We start from the raw sequence: 20,928 nt of genomic DNA on the forward strand, positions 1-20,928 counted from the left end.
TTTAGTAAAGAAATGAAAAAAAATGACACAAGGAAAGGTAGTTATTTCAGAGCAGCTGCAGCTTTTGGAATTGAAGTCCAAGAAAGCTGCTATTGATTTTTGTAGTCTCCTGACCAAGTACAGTAATGTTCCTAGTGAATATTGCAGGCATATTGAATTGAAAAGAACACCTTCTTGCCTGATTCTGTTCTCTGTGTGCATCTGCAGTTAATTGAGAGACTGATTAAAGAATCAACTAACCCAAATTGAACGGTTTTGTTGTCTCCTTTTTCACTTGGTTCAGCTATAAAAGATTAAGTAAATGCATTTTCCCTCCCTCTCAAAGTTGCAAAATCTCGAACACATGCTAGCTAACTGTTCTCTCTTATCACTAATGGATGTTTTGCACTCACAGCCTTTAAAAATAATCCTGTCCATGCCTAGTGCTGGTTGTAATGAGATATATAATGCTGACAGCTCCAGCCCTTGTGAAGGTATGGAACTCAGCATGTAAATAATTGTCTGCAATTTTAAAATGTTTTAGAAATGGTGCACTGTTAGGTGTAAAGGCTGTGCTTTCCAAAACTTGGCCAGCTGTGCTCAAAAGTGCAGCTCTGCCACAATTTGGCCCCAGCATCCTTTAACCAGCTACTATATAAATCGCTTGTGCAATGTTTGGTAAATGGGGATTAGTTAACAAATGTTTGTTGGATGAATGAATGAGCATAAAAATTCATCTTAATCTAATAAAAATTTTTTTTCTACACAAAAATAAAAATACAAATTAAAAAACTCCTAAATAAGCCAGTCCCAGATAGCAACACAGGAGGTAGCAGCTCAGGAGGCTCTGACTACACTAAGTCAACATGCATGGTGACCATAGCCTATTGAGTGACTCACACTGGCTATTCACAGGGTAAAAAATGAAATTCTTCTTTTAATATATTTTATTGATTATGTCATTACAGTTCTGTTTCTCCCCTTCATTCCCCTCCACCCTGCACACCCCTCCCCCACCATTCCCTCCCTTTAGTTTATGACCATGTGTCTCAAGTTCTTCAGATTCTATATTTGGCATACTATTCTTGCCCTCCCCCTATCTATTTTCTACCTACCATCTATGCTACTTATTTTCTGTACCTTCTCACCCCTTCTCCTTCTCCCACTCCCCTGTTACTAACCCTCCATGTGATCATTTCTATGGTTCTGCTCCTGATCTAGCTGTCCTCTTAGATTGCTTTTGTTTTAGGTGTGGTTCTTAGTAACTGTGAGTTTGCTGTCCTTTCACTGTTCATCTTTTTTATCTTCTTTTTCTTAGATAAGTCCCTTTAACATTTCATATAATAAGGGCTTGGTGATGATGAACTCCTTGAATTTGATCTTATCTGAGAAGCACTTTATCTGCCCTTCCATTCTAAATGAGAGCTTTGCTGCATAGAGCAATCTTGGATGTAGGTCTTTGGATTTCATGACTTGGAATACCTCTTTCCAGCCCCTTCTTGCCTGTAAGGTCTCTTTTGAGAAATCCGCTGACAGTCTGATAGGAACTCCTTTGTAGGTGACTGTCCCCTTATCTCTTGATGCTTCTAGGATTCTCTCTTTCATTTTAATCTTGGCTAATGTAATGATGATGTGCCTTGGTGTGTTCCTTCTTGGGTCCAACTTCTTTGGGACTCTCTGAGCTTCCTGGATTTCCTGGAAGTCTATTTCCCTTGATAGCTTGGGGAAGTTCTGCTCTATTACTTGTTCAAATAAGTTTTCCACTTGTGGCTGTTCCTCTTCCCCTTCTCATACCCCTATAATTCGGATGTTGGAACGTTTAAAAATGTCCTGGAGGTTCCTAAGCCTCTCCTCATTTTTTTTGAATTCTTGTTTCTTCATCCTTTTCTGTTTGGTCATTTTTTTCCTCTTTCTGGTCCACTCCTTTGATTTGAGTCCCAGTTTCCTTTCCATTAATATTGGTTTCCTGTGTATTTCCTGTCATTTCAATTAATTTAGCCTTCTTATGTTCCTCTAATTTGTGACTAAAATCAACCAGTTCTGTGAGCATCCTGATCACCAGTGTTTTGAACTGTGCATCTGAAAGTTTGGCTATTTCTTCATCACTTAGATTTATTGGCTCTGGGGCTCTGAGTTGTTCTTGAGCCATGTTTTGATCTGTTTGTGCCTGTTAAGTACAAAGAAATGTTCACCAGGGCAGGGCCACCCATGTCGCTGGTTTGTGACGCTATATGTGGGGGCGGGTCCAAGAGAGGCCACCCAGGTTGCTGGTTTGTGACACTGCACATGGGGGCAGGGTCAGAGAAGGACAATGGCAGTCCCCTCTGCCAGTTTCCACCACTGGGGCCTGCAGGGTCTGTCTCACTGCTTTGCTCCTTCACCAGGTATCTGCGCCCGACTGTGTGACTTTGGTCAGCCCTCAGTGAGTCCACCGCCTTGTGCCCTCAGTGGGTCCACCCGCTTCTCCACACCTGGGATTCACTCACAGCTGCCGGCATTCCTGGGTCAAGTGCCCAGGTCGGTCCGATGGATCTTTTCTGCCCAACCCCTCTCTGCTGCTGGTTCTGCCCCTCTTACCGGTTTGGCTGAAGGATTCGTTGTTGTCAGACTTCCGTGTAGTTCAATTTGCTGTGGTTTGGCTGTGTTTTTGTTGCTAAAACTTTGTTGTTTTTAAACTTGGTTGTGTGAGAAGGTGCAGTGCTTCCACCTATGCCTCCATCTTGGCAGAAGTCCACAAAATGAAATACTTTATTTTAAATGAATATTTAATGTTTTTTTTCCCAAAAGACTTGGTCATTTCACTAACACAAATTCAAATTCTTAATTCTGGATAAGAAAATTTAAAAAATTATGTTTGAAAAATTCTTTAAAATCATAAATAACGATATTTTAATTATGAAAAGCATGGAAACAAGTTGTCTCAACTGGAATTGTTAGATGGCCTTACAAATGGAGGATTCAGGCAAGACCTGAAGAATGCTACAAAGATTTATACAAGAGCTCTAAAACTATGCCTATACTTCAACCTGCTAATCTCACTTATGGGATTATATCCTGAGGAAATAATCTGAAAGACAAAACCTAATATTATAAGGGTATTTTTAGCACAGCCATTTATAAATAGGTGAAAATTGGAAGCAACCCTAATGCCCAACAATAAGTCTAAGCCATGAGTAGCATATAAACTCAGAGGTGTACTACGCAGCCATTAGCAGGGGTGTCCCACCTCTTGGCATCTCTGGGCCACACTGGAAGAAGAGTTGTCTTGGGCCACACATTAAATACATTGCCACATGTAATCACATAAAAATCTCAATGTTTTAAGTAAATGTACAATTTTGTGTTGGGTTGCATTCATAGCCATACTGGGCCACATGCAGCCCATAGGGTACAGGTTGGACACCCCTTTGAGCAGGTGGTTTGTTTCACTGTGTGGCAATGACTGCATGAAATAATGTTAACTAGAAAAAGCAGCCCTGGATGGTGTGGCTCAGTAGATTTAGAGCTGGCCTGTGAACCAAAGGGTTACTGGTTCGATTCCCAGTCAGGGCACATGCCTGGGTTGCTGGCCAGGTCCCCAGTGGGGGCGCATAAGAGGCAACCATAAATTGATGTTTCTGTCCCTCTCTTTCTCCCTCACTCCCCTCCTCTAAAAATAAATAAAATATTTTTTTTTAAAAAGCAGGACATAAAACATCAGGCAGCTCTGTAAAAGTATACCTAGTATTTTGAAAAGGGTCAAAAAGGCAACAAGAGTTATGTGAACAGAACTGTGAATTCACTAAATCCTTTTAGTGCCTTGTGAATGGATGTTTTAGTGAGTAATGCATAAAAGGGAGAGAAGGAAGAAGAGGGGAACAACTGACTGCAAATTGGGGCTGCCATTTAAAATGTTCTGTCATTTGGCCCTGCCTGGTGTAGTTCAGTGGATTGAGTAAGGGCCTGTGAACCAAAGGATCATGGTTCGATTCCCAGTCAGGGCACATGCCTGGGTTCTAAGCCAATTCCCAGCAGAGGACGCACAAGAGGCAACCATACATTGATATTTCTCTCCCTCTCTCCTTCCCTTCCCCTCTAAAGATAAATAAATAAAATATTAAACAAACAAACATTCTGTTATTCAGAGATGTTTACAGATTAAGAACACCAGAGAAAAATATAAGTGAGAAATTGGAAAGACCAGGAACACCTAAATCTAGTGTGTATGACTAATAGAAAGTTGAGATTCATTTGGAACAAGATTCTTTCTGAATTGATGTGGCATTGAATCAACAATTGGAAGTTATAATGCCCAATACATTTTCAGACTTCTACAGGGAAAGACAGCTTCCCTCACCAGCAATGTGTGTTCCTCAGCATACCACTTTTCAAGTGCTGATGTCACCATTAAAGAAAAAAAAATCAACATCTGCAGCATTTGACATCACCCTACAGAAAACAGCATGCCCAGACCTTTAAAATTGACTTCTGTATATTTGTAGCACACCTTCCAGATTCTGTGGCTTCAATTAATCACTAATAAAAATTAGAAAGCATCAGTTTTGTGTTGTATTTGCAGCATGGCCTTTGCAACTAAAGGGGTGAGGGGCTGAGAAAATAAGTAAAATTATTGCCTTAGAAATTAGTCCTAAGTTTCTCTGTAGGACAACTTCAAAGATTTTTTTTAAATCTTGCATTCGTGTCAAAATTAGCCTTCATTGTTACTGATTATTCTTCTCAGTATTTCTTATCAATGCAATTACAATTAAGAAGTGAGAATGTAATGTATTTTGGAAAAACAGAGCATCACATGCTCCTTTCTGTTGGAGCCTTTTAAATATTACAGGACCAAACTGAGAGGAAAATTTTCTTTAAAATTATTTTAGATATCAGGACATTCAATATCAGCATGTAAGCTGGGAAGAAGCCAATGATAATAGGCAGCCAAAATATGTTTGATTTGAAAGTTTGAATTTATGCCACCATTTTATTGCTGTGAAGAGACTACATCAAAATGGTGGCTGCCTATACTGTATTTCTCTGAACAGGATATATGTAAAACAGCTACCCCCTGTGAGGTGGTTAATATGCTGCCTCAACCTTAAAAGCAGTGCCCTTGCTGATACAGAGACTGACTCTATGGCATTTGTGCTGATATTAAAGTTGCAAAATCAAATATTAAGAAGCCATATTTTTTTTCAAAAGAAAAGATTTACCAGTTTAATTAAACAGTACATCTCCTCTTCCCTCTCCCACTGCCCCCTGGGGAATAGAAAGAATTCTGGTGCCACAAGAAACCAAAAGTCCTAAGGAGCCTAAACGCTCTGATTGTATTTCTGAGCATGAGATCTATTTAAAGACAAGTGACTAGGTCTTGCTTTCCCTTTTTTAGCCACTGTTGAAGGTTTATATAGTGTGATTTTTCTCTTAGTTCCTGAACAAGCAGTGGCTCTTTTCATTTTGTAATTTTTCTTTAAAAAAATAAGTGAATAAAGAAGTAGACAATGATCACTCCCCTGATCCTAAAAAATACTGGCTTTTATTCCCTATGCTTTGTCTCTACCTCCTCCCATGCGCTATAAGATTCTAAAGAAGTTCATCATCTTTCCCTTCTCATATGCACAGATTTGTCTGTGTATATTATGGTTAAGTTTCCTCAGCTATAATGTGGAGATTATTTTTCTTGTTCTATTTTACTTCATGGGGGTTTTGTGAGAATAAAATGAAATCAAGTATGCCAACATGCTTTTAAAAAGTTGAAATCAGGCTACAATTGAATGATTGTTGGTAGTCATCTTTTCTTTGAGATCTTGATAGTATTTATGCTATAGGTAGTGTTGAACTAGGTAATTTCTACATTTTGGTAGTACTAGTCTGAAAGGTAAAAACTTTCCCAATGAATTTACCAAAGTTTTAGTAAAATTTGTCCATTAGACAGGTTCCCATATTCCCAAATTGGCCACTCTTTAACCTCTGGGTTAGCTCTATGCTTTAGAGATGGTATAAAGCTAAAATGGCCAAGGGGGGGGGTCTCCAAATCAGCTTAGATAAAGGGAAGAGATGGACAGCAGCATGAGTAGAGGAAGTAGAAAATGGGCCAGTTACTTCTGGGACTTGGCCAAGTTTACGTAGCTAGTAAGTGGAGGAGCCAGGTTACAAAAGCAGGCAGTATGACTTTAAGGCAGATATTCTTATACTAGCCAAAGTACTGTGTTCATTGAGCTTGCTTTCAAGTGCTATTTAACCTTGAAAACCTAAAATACATTTTGCCAAATACCTTTGCCTATTTTTTAAAAACAAATTTATTAAGGTATAATTTATATGCTTTAAAATACACCCATTTTAAGTGTACATTGCCTTTGCTTTAAACTCTTCTGCATTTTGAGATGAACGGAATATTATGTTTCACTTATACTTAGTTCATCAAAATGTATTTCAGAAAAGCTGTTTTGTAATTAAGATTCCTTTGGGCACACTCTCCCTCCCAAGATCATGCCTGCACCTCTCCCTTCCCCCTCTCTTTCCCCCACAGATGTGCACCTCCTAAACTCTAAGGGGAATCCAGAGATTTTCAACCAGGGGAGCAATTGGAAGCAGCAGCTCATCCCAAGATAAACCCCTGAACCTGTCCCCAAGGCCCTCTTTTGTCTGATTTTCAGTGAGCTAACAGCATCCGCGGCTAGGTTTTCTCTCATTGCTTCTTCTATCCTAAGCCCTTCTTTGTTTCACTGTCCCCAGCTTTAATAAATGTACTGTCACAAAAAAAAGAATCCTCTGGTTCTTCCCTATAATTTACTTTTCCTAGAAGAAGTCATTGTAATTAGTGAAATGTAAATAGTATGTGAAACCAACAAATTTGAATTCTGTTCACACTACTTCTAGCCACTAATTCTCAAGTAAATCTAAAAATCTAACACAGAATGAAATTGAATCCTCAACAAATTTCTAAAACTGATTCTTCAGTACAGGTAAAGAAATGCATCTTGAGATCACTGTTAAATTTAGCAAAACCAACCTACTGAAGACTTGAAAGAATCCAGTGGAATTGCCATTATAATACACTATTATTGTCCCCTTGACAATACATAAGCACCCCTATGTTCATTGCAATGTTACTTATAGTCACCAAGATATGGAAGCAGCCAAAGTGTCCATCAGTAGATAAGTGGATAAAACAACTATGGGACATTTACACAATGGAATATTACTCAGCTGTAAAAAAGAAGGCAATTTTACCCTTTGTGACAGCATAGATAGAACTGGAGAATATTATGCTAAGTGAAATAACCCAGTCAGAGAAAGACAAATACCATATGATTTCATTCATATGTGGAATTTAATGAACAAACAGCACTACAAGGAAAACGGGGACAGACTCATAGATGGAAAGCAGGCTGACACCTAAGCGGGGGAAGGTAGGGGTGCAGGGACTGAGAAAAAAGAAAAAAGGACTCAAGGACAACAGTGTAGTGATTGTGGGGGGAGGGGTATAGGAAGACTAAACAGTAATGAAAATAATATGATAAAAGAATGCTAAGATGTGAAAAAGCTACTTCCCACAGTGGAACTGAGCCAATTTTAGTTGTTTTGAGCTGAATCACAGAGTCTCATCTGAGTAGCAAGAGACCTAAGTGGTAATGTTGTTCAAACATTTTCTGACACCAAAATGCCCTGAGCAACATGTAGCTTCTGCTTGAACAAATGATGGAGATCTATCTCACTAGCTATCTTCACAGCCCAAGAGAAGCCTCAATCATGACAAACCCCTCCTCAGGTAGAATACAAATCTGCTGCTCTGTAACTTCCACTAATTTTCTAAAACTACCCAAAGGAAACAATAGACTCTTTTCCCACTTCTTAGCCCCTTTGATATTTAAAGACAGTTAGTTCATAAATCCCTAGCCTAAATCAGCATTTTCTCACCTTTCTCTCAACAGCAAGCTTTGGTATCCCTAGATTATCGTAGGAATCCATTGTGAATATGTATCAAAATTTGTCTTATCATGTGTCAACTACAACCAAGCACAACCATTTAAATGTGGTTCAATCAGTGTCTAGCACATTGGACCCTCACCTTCTTTCCCCCCAGGTTTATTGAGATATAATTGACAAATAAAAATTGTGTATATTTAATGTGGACAAATGTGACTATTTCATACAAGTATACTTTGTGAAATGGCTACCACAGTCAAGCTAAATGACAGCTCCATAATCTCACATAGTTACCATTTGTATATATGTGTGTGTGTATGTGGTGAAGACATTTAAGATTTACCCTCTTAGAACATTTTGAATATACAATATTTATTATAATCACCATGCTGTACATTAGATCTCTAGTACTTAATAACAATAACTGAAAGTTTGTAACCTTTCACTAATATATTCTAATATCTCCAATCACTACCTCTTGACAAACACCATTTTACCCTCTGGTTCTATAAATTCAACAGTTTTCAAATTCCACATGAAAGTAAGATAACACAGTCTTTCTGTGTCTGGCTTACTTCACTGAGCATAATGACCTTCTACTTCAGGATTACTCATTTTCTGCTTGATGTTAGGCTGAATCCTATACAACTGCCATATTTTAGGTTTAAAAAAAAAGTCTTATATCAGAGATGTCGACTGGTTAATCTACTATATTTGTACTAATACAACCTAAGATCAAATTATTTGTTTTGGCAGCAACATCATACTGTTGACAAATATGGAGCTTATTGAATTAAAACTAGCAATTCTTTCTATGGACTATGTTGCCTGTCAACTAATCTACATTCTCATAGTCTTGAAATTGTGTGGGTTTTTTTTAGGACAGAAACCCTCACTTTACTTTTATTTAAGGTAATATTTGAAAAAGCCTCTGGAAATCTTGATTCTATCATCTAGAATCTAGACACTCCTCCACCTTTGTGTCATTGCTAGTCAGATAATAATGACATCAAAATCCTCACACAGAGAGAAAGCTAAGATGGGGGACTAGATAAAAAAGGCTCACCTCCTCACACAACCACATCAAAATTACAACTAAACTACTGAAAAACTATTATTCACAACTACCAGAAATCAAGGATAATGAAACCCCAACAACTATGGAATTAAAGAAGAAATCATATTGAGACTGGTAGGAGGGGCGGAAAAGAGAAATAGGTTGATTCCACACCCATGTGTGGCAGATAAAAAAATTGAGATAGAGGAATTCTGGTTAAGAAGGAGGCCCAGGTAAACATGGCTGGCCTACTCATGCACCCACAGCAAAATTTACACCTAAACTACAAAACCATCACTCAGAACTATCAAAAAATTAGCTCTATGAAAGTCCAACAACAAAGGAATTAAAGAAGTAACATTCATTCAGATGAGTAAGAGTGGCAGAGATACAGAGAAGTGGAGACATGAAACTAGCTGGTCCCACACCCACCACTGGTAGATAAAAATCAGGAGGGTTACCTCAGGAGCAAGGAGTCCCAGCCCCACACCAGGCCCCCCATTCCAGGGTTTCAGTTTCAGAAAGATAAGTCCCTATAACTTCTGGCTGCACAAACCATTGGGGGTTGAGGTGGCAGAGGAAACTGCAGGGTTATCAGGCATCTTCACTCAAAGGGCCTGCAATGGACTTAAGCTTTGCATAGACGCACTTCCGTTGGGCTCCAGCACCAGGACAGTAGCTTGAAGGGCACCATGGCATATGGGGAGGAAATGAAGTGTCTATCATCAGGGCTACTCCCAGGGAACAGCTTCCTCCAGAACAAAACTCCAGAGACCAGGCAGTGGCCACTGTTGCTTTTCTGAGCCCTCCCCCACACAGAGCTACAGATCAGCAACACCATATCTGAGATTCCATCAACTTGGTTCACATGCATTGCCCTGCTGTTGAGAACCGCTCTGCCTGGTTTCAGGAGTTGTAACTACCCACCATGGCTAAGGATGAGTGAGCAACCTCCAGAATGCAAGCCACAAAGAGACAAGGCTTGTCTCTGGTAGCAAACACTGCCTCGGCTTACTCCCCTGACCCCAAAGCATGCTCGACAGTCAATGACAGGTATTGACTGTCTCAGAGAGAGGGACAACCTAAGCTAGACACGATCACTTGGAAGGCCATCATGGAAGGACTAGGGGGGCTGCGACAAAGAAGGAGCGATAGACCCTTGCCCCTCCCCCCCCAGCTATTCTGACATAGCCCGAGTCCCCATGTCCTCAGGGAGAAGTGCTTCCTAGCTCTATTCCACTTAAGCCTAAAAACCTATGATGGGGAAGGCGGTGCAGCCCTGTGCTGAAAAGGGTGGGTGCCCCAGGTAATCAGGCCTAAGAATGAAGATGTAAAAATTCCGTGAAACCTGCTTTTTTTAGAATGCTCTCATTTAAATGATGAGGGTCCAAGCAAAAAGTTTGTTCCTCAAAGTTTTATGGCTCTTTAGCTATCTGACCCTGACTGAGAATAAGCCCTCATAGTTCTTTGAGTACTATCTATTATTTGATCTTTACCTGTATTCTTCTGCAAAGGAACCCAATAAAAGCCCCTTGAGGAAGGGGCTCTTGGCCCTTCCCCTTTGAGGGATTGGCCACTTTTCCTCCCCAGGCAGATCATGTCTTGGTAGTGTTTACTTTCATCCATGGCAAATGGGGGGACTTGAGGGCAAAGTCACCCCCACACCCTGCCATGACAATTACTCAAGACTCTTTCTTATCCAACTTATGGGCCTACCCAAGTGGTTAATAGTGGCTTCCTATATTAGGACATGCTACTGAGACAGGGAGTGAAATCAACTCTTCCTGATACATAGAAGCAAACACAGGGATACTGCTAAAGTGAGGAGACAGAGAAATATGGCCCAAATAAAAATATGGAACAAAACTCAAGATAAAAAAAACTAAACAAAATGTAGATAAGCAATCTATCAGAGGTGGAGTTCAAAACACTGGTTATTAAAATATTCAAGGAGGTCAGTGGGTACTTCAACAGCATAAAAAAGACCCAGGCAGAAATGAAGGGTACACTAAGTGAAATAAAGAAAAATGTATAGGAAACCAACAGTGGAGTAGATGAAGCTAAAAATCAAATCAATGGTTTAGAACATAAGGAAAAAACCTCAATCGAAAGAGCAATAAGAAAAAAGTTTTTTAAAAAATGAAGATAGGCTAAGGAGCCTCTGAGACTTCAAACATACCAACACTTAAATCATAGGGGTGCTGGAAGAAAGAGAAAGAACAAGAAATTGAACACTTATTTGAACAAATAATAAAAGTAATGTCCTTAATTTCCTACAAAAAGTAGACATGCAAGCTGAGGCAGCACAGAGTCCCAATAAAGATGGAGACAGAGAGGACCACACCAAGACACATCATAATTAAAATGCCAAAGATTAAAGATGAGGGAATCTTAAGAGCAGCAAGAGAAAAGCAGAGTTACCTACAAAGGAGTTTCATAAGACTATCAGCTGATTTCTCAAAAGAAACATCAGGCTAGAAGGGACTGACAAGAAGTATTCAAACTGATGAAAAGTAAGGACATAGAACCTAAATTTCTCAATCCCGCAAAGCTGTCATTTAGAATGTAAGGGTAGAGAAAGTGCTTTCCCAATAAGGTAAAGCTGAAAGAGTTCATCATCACCAAGCCATTATTATGTGAAAAGTTAAAGGGTCTTATTTAAGAAAAAGAAGTTCAGACCTCTGGCCAAGATGGAGGTATAGGTAGACATGCTTTGCATCCTCAAACAATAAAAAGAAGGACAACAACCAATTTAAAAACAAAAAACAAGAACTTCCAGAAAATCAAAGTGAATGGAAGTCCAACAACCAAGGAGTTAAATAGGAACCATCCATCCACACTGGTAGGAGGGGCAGCAACAGGCAGCTGGGGAGGAGAGGACACACGACAGGGGGGCAGCTGGCAGACCAGGAGGGTGAGATGCTGATTGGTGGTCCAAGCAGTCCCACATTCGAATCCAGATAAACTGGGAGGAACAACTGGGCAGTGAGACCTCACAACTCACAGATCCAGTGTGGGTAGGTAAAGCCACAAAATCTCCAACTGTAAAAACCTGTGGGAGTTGTGGTGACAGGAGAAACCCCCTGTGGTGATAGGAGAAACTCTCACAAGAGACTCCATTAGAGAAACCCTCAGGGTGCTAGAATGTACACAAACCCACCCACCTGAGAATTAGCACCAGAAGGGCCCAGTTCACTTGTAGGTAGTGGGGAAAAAGACTGAAAGTGGGGTAATAACTGAGAAAGCGGCATTATTTCCTCTCTGACCCCTCCCCCAAATGCAGTGCCACAACACAGCACCATGAGTTGCCCCGCCCTGGCGAATACCTAAGGCTCCACCCCTTACAATGTAACAGGTGCACTAAGACTAAGAAACATGGCTCAAATGAAAGAACAGATCAAAACTCCATAAGATAAGAAGAACTAAGTGACAGGGAGATAACCACCTGTCAGATGCAGAATTCAAAATGCTGGTGATCGGGATGCTCACAGAAATTATTGAGTATGCTCACAAAATAAAGGAAGAAATGGAGACTATACAAAGTGAAATAAAAGAAAATATACAAGGAAACAACAGTGAAGGGAAGGAAATTGGGACTCAAGTCAATGATTTGGAAAAGGAGAAAGAAAGAAACATTCAACTGGAACAGAATGAAGACACAAGAATTCAGAAAAAAATGAGGAGAGGCTTAGGAACCTCCAGGACAACTTTAAATGTTTCACCACCTAAATCATGGGGGTGTGAGAAGGAGACAAGAAAGAGCAATGAATTAAAAACTTATTTGAAGAAATAATGAAGGAAAACTTCCCCGAACTGGTGAAGGAAATACACATAAAAGTCCATGACGCTCAGAGAGCCCCAAAGAAGCTGGACTCAAAGAACAACACACTAAGACACATCATAAATTAAATTACCCAATATTAAAGATAAGGAGGAAATCTTAAAAGCAACAAGAGAAAATAAGAGATTTACCTACAAAGGAGTTCCCATAGGACTGTCAGCTGATTTTTCAAAAGAAACCTTGCAGGCAAGAAGAGTCTAGAAAGAAGTATTTAAAGTGATGAAAAACGAGGACCTGCATCCAAGATTACTCTATCCAGAAAGCTATAATTTAGAATGGTAAAGCTTCCCAGATAAGGTAAAGCTAAAGGAGTTCATCATCACCAAGCCCTTATTATATGAAACATTTAAGGGACTTATCTAAGGGAAAGAAGATCAAAACTATGAGCATTAAATTGACAACAAACTCACAACTATTAACTAAACCTAAAAAACAAAAACAAAGCTAAGCAAATAACTAGAACAGGAACAGAATCACAGAAATGGAAATCACATGGAGGGTTATTAGTGGGGGAAAGGGTTGGGGGAGAATGTGGGAAAAGGTACAGGGAATAAGAAGCATAAGCATAATTGGTAGGTAAAAAATTGACAAGGGAGGTCAAGAATAGTATAGGAAATGGAGAAGCCAAAGAACTTATATGTATGACCCATGGACATGAACTAAGGTGGGGAATGCTGGTGGAGGGAGGGTGCAGGGTGGAGTGGGATAAAGGGGAGAAAAAATGGGGCAACTGTAATAGCATAATCAATAAAATATACTTAAAAAAAGAAAAAAGAAGCAGAGAGTTTGTCCTACCTCATTGGGACAGTGAGCATGAGAAAGTGGTTAGCACATGGATCCTAGAGTCAGAGAAGTCTGAGTTCCACTGCTGGTTAGAATTATAGCTCTGTCATTTACCAACTGTTTGGCTTTGGGCATACTACCTAACCTCTCTGAGCCTTAAAAATGAGGAAAACAGTAACATCTACCCTCTGGTGATATTGTAGGAATTAAAGGAGATCATAGATATAAAGTATTGGGTACTGGTCCTGACCCAGAGTAAGTGCTAAATAACTGCTGTCTACTATTATTATTAAAAGTATTACTCAGCATTACCTTTAACATGCTGAGGCTTCTGAAAGGGATGACTTTCTCCTAAGAAGGCTGGTATGCCTAAATCCTTTCTCTCCTGGGTTTATAACAATTCTTTCTGCTTTGTACCCTGTTTTCTTTGGGGCTGTGGACTGTGTTTTCTGGTGCACAGAGAGTCCATTTCTACCTGCTGCATTGTTGGCCTACCTAGCTTGTGATTGCCAGCTGTTTTCCAGAGAGTCCTATTACTGAGAGTCAAGCTTCAAGAATATCTTTCTTGACTTCTAGTCAAGATAACCATCGTTCAGAACCATCAAAAACTGAGCTGAATGGAATTTTTATAAACATGGAGTAGAGTAGCCAAAGAACATATATGCAGGGCCCATGGACAAAGGTGTGGGGATTGCCTGAGGGAGTGTGGCTGGGGAGCAAGGGGGAAAGCTTGAGACAACTATAATATGAATAACATAAACAATAAAAAAGAATATCTTTCTTTGACCTTCTTTATCAAGTTCCCTGTAGAAGTCCCATCCCTGAGGAGCCAGGAGCCTAGACAAATGGCAGTGGATGTCCCAAAAAATCATCCCAAAAGCTTCCTGCAGGTGCTTAACCAGGAAACTCCTAGGACCTCCTGTGAATTTTCTCAGTTACCTAAAAGAGATAATCATTATTGCTTCCTAAGAAAAACTTTTAGTCCATTTTACTCCTGAATATTAGTGACCTCTCAAGAACAGAGGCCTTATCGGAGGTAATGAGAATTCTCCTTCCCAGCCACTTCAGTGGTTCAGAGCTTCTGACAGGTACAAAATTCATTCTTATTCACCAGGACTGAATGACACTCTACCACTCTTAACAGATGGAAAAAGGCAGCTCTGTGAGGTAGTGAGTTCCCCATTCTTTGAGGTATTTAAGTTAGACTACCACCGGTGGTAGTGGTGTATGTATATGGGAGGTGGGTAGTTTACAGGCAACTGTTTTAGGGGTTGCTAGGCCAGATGGATCTCTAAAGTTCCGCCTACTTCTGAGATTCTGTGATGTAATATTTAAGGTTATATGTGGGTTTATTTAATCTTTGCTGCCATTCAGCTGACAACAAACACTATTTTATTACATCTTTAGGCTTCCTGAAGAGCCTAAATACTTCTGGTTTATGAGGCTGTACTACATTACCTAAAAGCAACAATTCTTACAGAAAAAAATGATGAGGCAAGTCCAAATATGCCACCCACTCATTAACTCTGTCAGGTGCCCATCACAGGACCCCTGGTGGGAACAATGGCCCTCTCTTTATGAAATGGGCCTGTAGGGCCTGCCACAGAGCTACTGCAGAGGGCTCTCTTGTATTGATGTCCACTCACTGTCTGAGCTCTATTCACTTGCACTCACTTAAGATACAAATAAAAAGTTCCTGGCTTCTTTAGGCTTCTTGACATCCTCTTCTTTCCCTCCTTTTCCACAGTCATCATCAGAGCAACACTAGAAGAACACTGCATTGACTTGCTCAAAAGCCTATGTCTTACCTTTTCTTAAAGAAACTGAAGTTTAACAGGGAGTAATGTTAAGTCAGATGAAGAATAGGTAATGATAGAATTCTTGGCATTAATTAGAAGATAGTGAAGAAGTTTAGGGATGCAGAAGGGTCTGTTAATCAGAAGAAAGGAAGTTGCCAGGTGAGATTGGTTATATGACAGCTCCAAGTCCCCTTAATGTGTTTCCTGGACTCTTGAGTTCCTAAGGTATTGAGAATTCTGCCAAAATCAAGGTCTTGGAAAGCAGGGCTGCGTTTCCATACAGAGGCTGAGCCAGGTGTATATTGGCAATGGCTGGGGGACACTAGGAGGGGTTGGATCAGGCATCAAACTCTGCCAGATATCTAACAAGCTTCATTAGGGCCAGTTACAGAAATTCCTTGAGGAAGCCAAAGAGCCCTTCTAAGGGAGCATGACAAAGTCTGGAGGCAGTTGTCAAATATCAAACAAAAGAGCTCAGTGGTAGGCACTTGGCCTGTTGGTGAAGTTCATTCAGTAGCATGGTTTTTGCCTTGTTGACACTAAGAGGTGTGTGTGATACCCGAAATTAAGTAGCCATAGAGAAAAAGAGGAGAGAGAGAACTCTCAAGTTAGACTTATACTCTCTGATGGTATAAGTATAAAGGAACTTAGCTATTTTCCTGAAACAGGAGTTGAGTAACTAACAAGATCTCTGCTCTTTAGTTACTATTCTTGAGCCAGAAACGGTTACTCTTATCACCAAGCTGTATGAGGATTTAAAAAAATATTCTATTTATTTATTTTTAGAGAGAGAGAAGGGAAGGAGAAAGAGAGAGAGAGAAATATTGATGTGTGGTTGCCTTCCACGTGCCCCCACACTGGGGACTTGGCCCACAACCCAGACATGTGCCCTGACTTGAAATCTAATCACCAACCCTTTGATTCACAGACTGTGCTCAATCCACTGAATCACACCAGCCAGGGCTACATGAGGATTTTTTTAAAATTATTTTATTATTTTTTACTATTACAGTTGTCCCAATTTTCCTTCTTTGCCCCCCTTCACTCACCCTCCCCACTCCCTTAGACAACCCCCACACTGTTGTCCATGTCCATGGGTCATGCAAATATATCCTTTTGCTAAGACTTGAACAGACACTTCTTCAAGGAGGACATACAGAAGGCCCAGGGACATATGAAAGGATGCTCAGCATCACTAGCCATCAGAGAGATGCAAATTAAAACCACAATGAGATACCACTTCACACCAGTCAGAATGACCAACATAAATAAATCAACAAACAAGTGTTGGAGAGGATGTGGAGAAAAGGGAACCCTAAAGCACTATTGGTGGGAATGCAGACTGGTGCAGCCACTGTAGAAAACAGTATGGAATTTTCTCAGAAAACTAAAAATGGAACTGCCTTTTGACCCAGCAATTCCGCTGCTGGGTTATACCCTAAGAACCCTGAAACACCAATCCAAAACAACCTATGCACCCCAATGTTCATAGCAGCACAATTTACAATAGCCAAGTGCTGGAAGCAACCTAAGTGCCCATCAGTAAATAAGTGGGTCAAAAAACTATGGTACATTTACACAATGGAATTCTACACAGCAGAGAGAAAGTAGCTTATACCCTTTGCAACAGCATGGATGAAACTGGAGAGCATTATGCTGTGAAATAAGCCAGGTGGTGAGGAACAAATACCATACAATCTCACCTTTAACTGGAACATAATCAACAAAAGAAAAAAGCAAACAAAATATAACCAGAATCATTGACATTAAGAACAATCTAACAATAGCTGAAGGGGAGGGGAGGGGACAGTGGGAAGAAGGGTTTTAAGGAACTACTATAAAGGACACATGGACAAAACCAAGGGGGAGGGTGGAAGCAAGAGAGGGAGGTGGGTTTGAAGTGGGTGGGGGGAGGGGTGGAGAGAATGTACAGACAACTGTAATTGAACAACAATAAAATAATTTAAATTTAAAAATAAAATATTTTAACACACATGCACACACAAAAATATATATATTCTTTTGCCACCATATTCCCTATGCTGGCTTTTATATCCCCATGACTATTCTGTAACAACCAATCTGTACTTCTTAATTCCTTCACCCTTTTCACCAGTCCCTCCACCCACTTCCCATCTGGCAACCATCAATGCATTCTCTGAATCTATGATTCTGTTTATGTTCTGCTTGTTTGTTTATTTTGTTTTTTAGACTCAAGTTTTGATAAATATGTATTTATTGTCATTTTATTGTTCATATTTTTTATCTTCTTCTTAAAGAAGACCCTTAAACATTTCATATAATAAGGGCTTGGTGATGATGAACTCCTTTAGCTTTACCTTATCTGGGAAGCTTTACCATTCTAAATTATAGCTTTCTGGATAGAGTAATCTTGGATGCAGGTCCTCGTTTTTCATCACTTTAAATACTTCTTTCTAGACTCTTCTTGCCTGCAAGGTTTCTTTTGAAAAATCAGCTGACAGTCCTATGGGAACTCCTTTGTAGGTAAATCTCTTATTTTCTCTTGTTGCTTTTAAGATTTCCTCCTTATCTTTAATATTGGGTAATTTAATTTATGATGTGTCTTAGTGTGTTGTTCTTTGAGTCCAGCTTCTTTGGGGCTCTCTGAGCGTCATGGACTTTTATGTGTATTTCCTTCACCAGTTCGGGGAAGTTTTCCTTCATTATTTCTTCAAATAAGTTTTTAATTCATTGCTCTTTCTTGTCTCCTTCTCACACCCCCATGATTTAGGTGGTGAAACATTTAAAGTTGTCCTGGAGGTTCCTAAGCCTCTCCTCATTTTTTTCTGAATTCTTGTGTCTTCATTCTGTTCCAGTTGAATGTTTCTTTCTTTCTCCTTTTCCAAATCATTGACTTGAGTCCCAATTTCCTTCCCTTCACTGTTGTTTCCTTGTATATTTTCTTTTATTTCACTTTGTATAGTCTCCATTTCTTCCTTTATTTTGTGAGCATACTCAATAATTTCTGTGAGCATCCCGATCACCAGCATTTTGAATTCTGCATCTGACAGGTGGTTATCTCCCTGTCACTTAGTTCTTCTTATCTTATGGAGTTTTGATCTGTTCTTTCATTTGAGCCATGTTTCTTAGTCTTAGTGCACCTGTTACATTGTAAGGGGTGGAGCCTTAGGTATTCGCCAGGGCGGGGCAACTCATGGTGCTGTGTTGTGGCACTGCATTTGGGGGAGGGGTCAGAGAGGGAACAATGCCTCTTTCTAGCTTGCTTGGCTATCCAGTTTCCATCACTTCCCTCGCCTCCCACAGGTGGATTGTGCCCTTTCAGGTGCTGATTCCTGGGTGCATGGGTTTGTGCACATTCTAGGATCTCATGGGCCTCTCCAACAGATTCTCTTGTGAGACTGGGAGTTCTTCCCATGGCCACAATACACACAGGTTTGTACAGCCATAGTTTTTGAGGCTTTATTTCACTGCACTAGAACCCTAGGTTACAGTTTGTCTTGCTCCCCAGTTGTTCCTCCTGGCTTCTTTGCACACAAATGTGGGATATCCTAATCTTCCAGCTGCCACCACACCTGCCCCAGTCAGTCATCTGCCACCTTACCATGTGTCCTCTCTGCCCTGGCTTCCTATCTCATCCCCATCTACCACCAGCCTAGATGAATATTTCTTCTTTAACTCCTTGGTTGTCAGACTTCATGCAGTTTGATTTTCTGGCAGTTCTGCTTGTTGTCGTCTTTTAATTGTTGTTATCCTTTTTTGGTTGTGCAAGAAAGTAAAGCATATCTACCTTTGTCTCTGTCTTGGCCTCTCTCTGCTTCTATAGCCACATATAATTAAATTTTCACATTGTCCCCAGACTTTCTAGCTTGCTAAAATTTCTAGCTCTACTCAAAACCTTCAGTGGCTCTGCTTTAGCTTCTCACCCAAAATTCAATATCTTAAGGACAGTATTACAGAACGGATCTGGTGTGGGGGGCAAATGATTTACTATTACCGAATGGACCCACTCTTGTGCTCCGGGGATCCCCTCCCCCTGTACTTGGTTCACCTTGCCTGCCACCAGATAAAGATGTCTCTCAATGCCAGAGATTGGCAAAAAGGAAATAAATTATTTCCTTAAAATGTTATACAGACTTAGAGTAATGACTTAATGTCTTCATTAAAAATACTGAAGTCCTTTAGAATACCCAAAAATGCACAGTCCTTCCTTCTCCTCTTTGCCCAGTCTAGGGTACCATATCTCAGGAAAAGAAGTAGAAGTCCATGGTTCAGGCAGCCTCTTGGTCCTGGCACGATCAGCTGTGTCACTGTTGTAATCTCCAGTTAATCCAAAACCATGTAGCACCTTCTCATGGCCCACCAGCAAGAATCCTTTCACCCCTGTTCTTCCAGGCAAAGTTTCTCCTGCTTCCTAAGCCTTGTGGCAAAAAGGGCACAACCTAAAACTGCACAATCCCAACTTTCACCAAAGTCACATGGTCCCAAAAAGCCCTGCATGGCTGCCTGGCCTGGGTTTTTTAATCCACCAATCTTCCTCTGCAGCCCCATTTCCGACTCCTCCCACAATGAGTACAACTGCCAGCATTCCTGTATTCTTCCAGCTTTACTGGGCTTCCATAGTAAGTCCAGGCAGGCATGGCCCCATGGCATGGAGCCAATCATCTCCAAGCTCTCAAACAGGTGTTGTAACCAGGGGAAGTTGCCTCCCAGTTGCATCATGGGTTGAAGTCACTCCCATCCCCCTGGCTCAAAGCATGGCCCCAGCTATTTAACATATCTACAAAACCAGTTAAAGGTTATAGGTATGTTAAATGACCATTCCAGAGGTTAGCTGCAAAGCTGTTGCTATTCAAAACAACCCTAAGTGGCCCTGCTCCATGCATCCCATCCCCCAGCTCAGACTTGTGGGGACAAGACATCCTATATATTTTTTTACTAATATTTCCTGGGCACCCTGAGACCCCATTTTTGGACCCCATTTTTGTAATGGGGTCCATTTTCTGGACCCCATTACAAATCTCCATTTCCCCCCCTCTTGGTTGTACCCTGTTATAAAAGTATTTAAGGCCTCTTCAATTTGGCCTCAAGTTACTTTTCAGATCTATTTTTCTATTACTAGCTTCACCTATCCATGCACACCCCACCTCCTTGTCCCATATGCTTCAACCATGCTGGCTAACCATTCTCTCAAAATGCCACACCTCATCTTACCTTTGCTTGTGTGGTTCCCTCTGCTTGGAAATCCTTTTCTTACACTCACACTCTTTTCTTTACGCAGCCTACTTATTCCTTCTTCATAGCCCAGTTGACATGTCAACTCCTTTCTGAATTCCTCATCAGTCCTCCCAGTTGCAATTATCCCTTCCATCTCCCATCTTTTATATTCCTTTATGATTAATCACCTTCTAAATTTTCCCCACTCTTGTGTATTACAGTTATTCCCACAAAAGTATGTCTTCCAGTCAAATGAAAAATTACAAGAGCACAAAGAAACCATGCCTTGTATTTAGCTTTGTGGCTGAATGGAGTTATTATAGGTTTAGGGATTTCTCAGCCCAAGACCTAGCCTGTTAGGG

The sequence above is a fragment of the Artibeus jamaicensis genome, unplaced genomic scaffold, assembly GCF_021234435.1.
Source record: "Artibeus jamaicensis isolate MK-2021 breed Jamaican fruit bat unplaced genomic scaffold, CSHL_Jam_final contig_240, whole genome shotgun sequence".
Taxonomy (NCBI): Eukaryota; Metazoa; Chordata; class Mammalia; order Chiroptera; family Phyllostomidae; genus Artibeus; species Artibeus jamaicensis.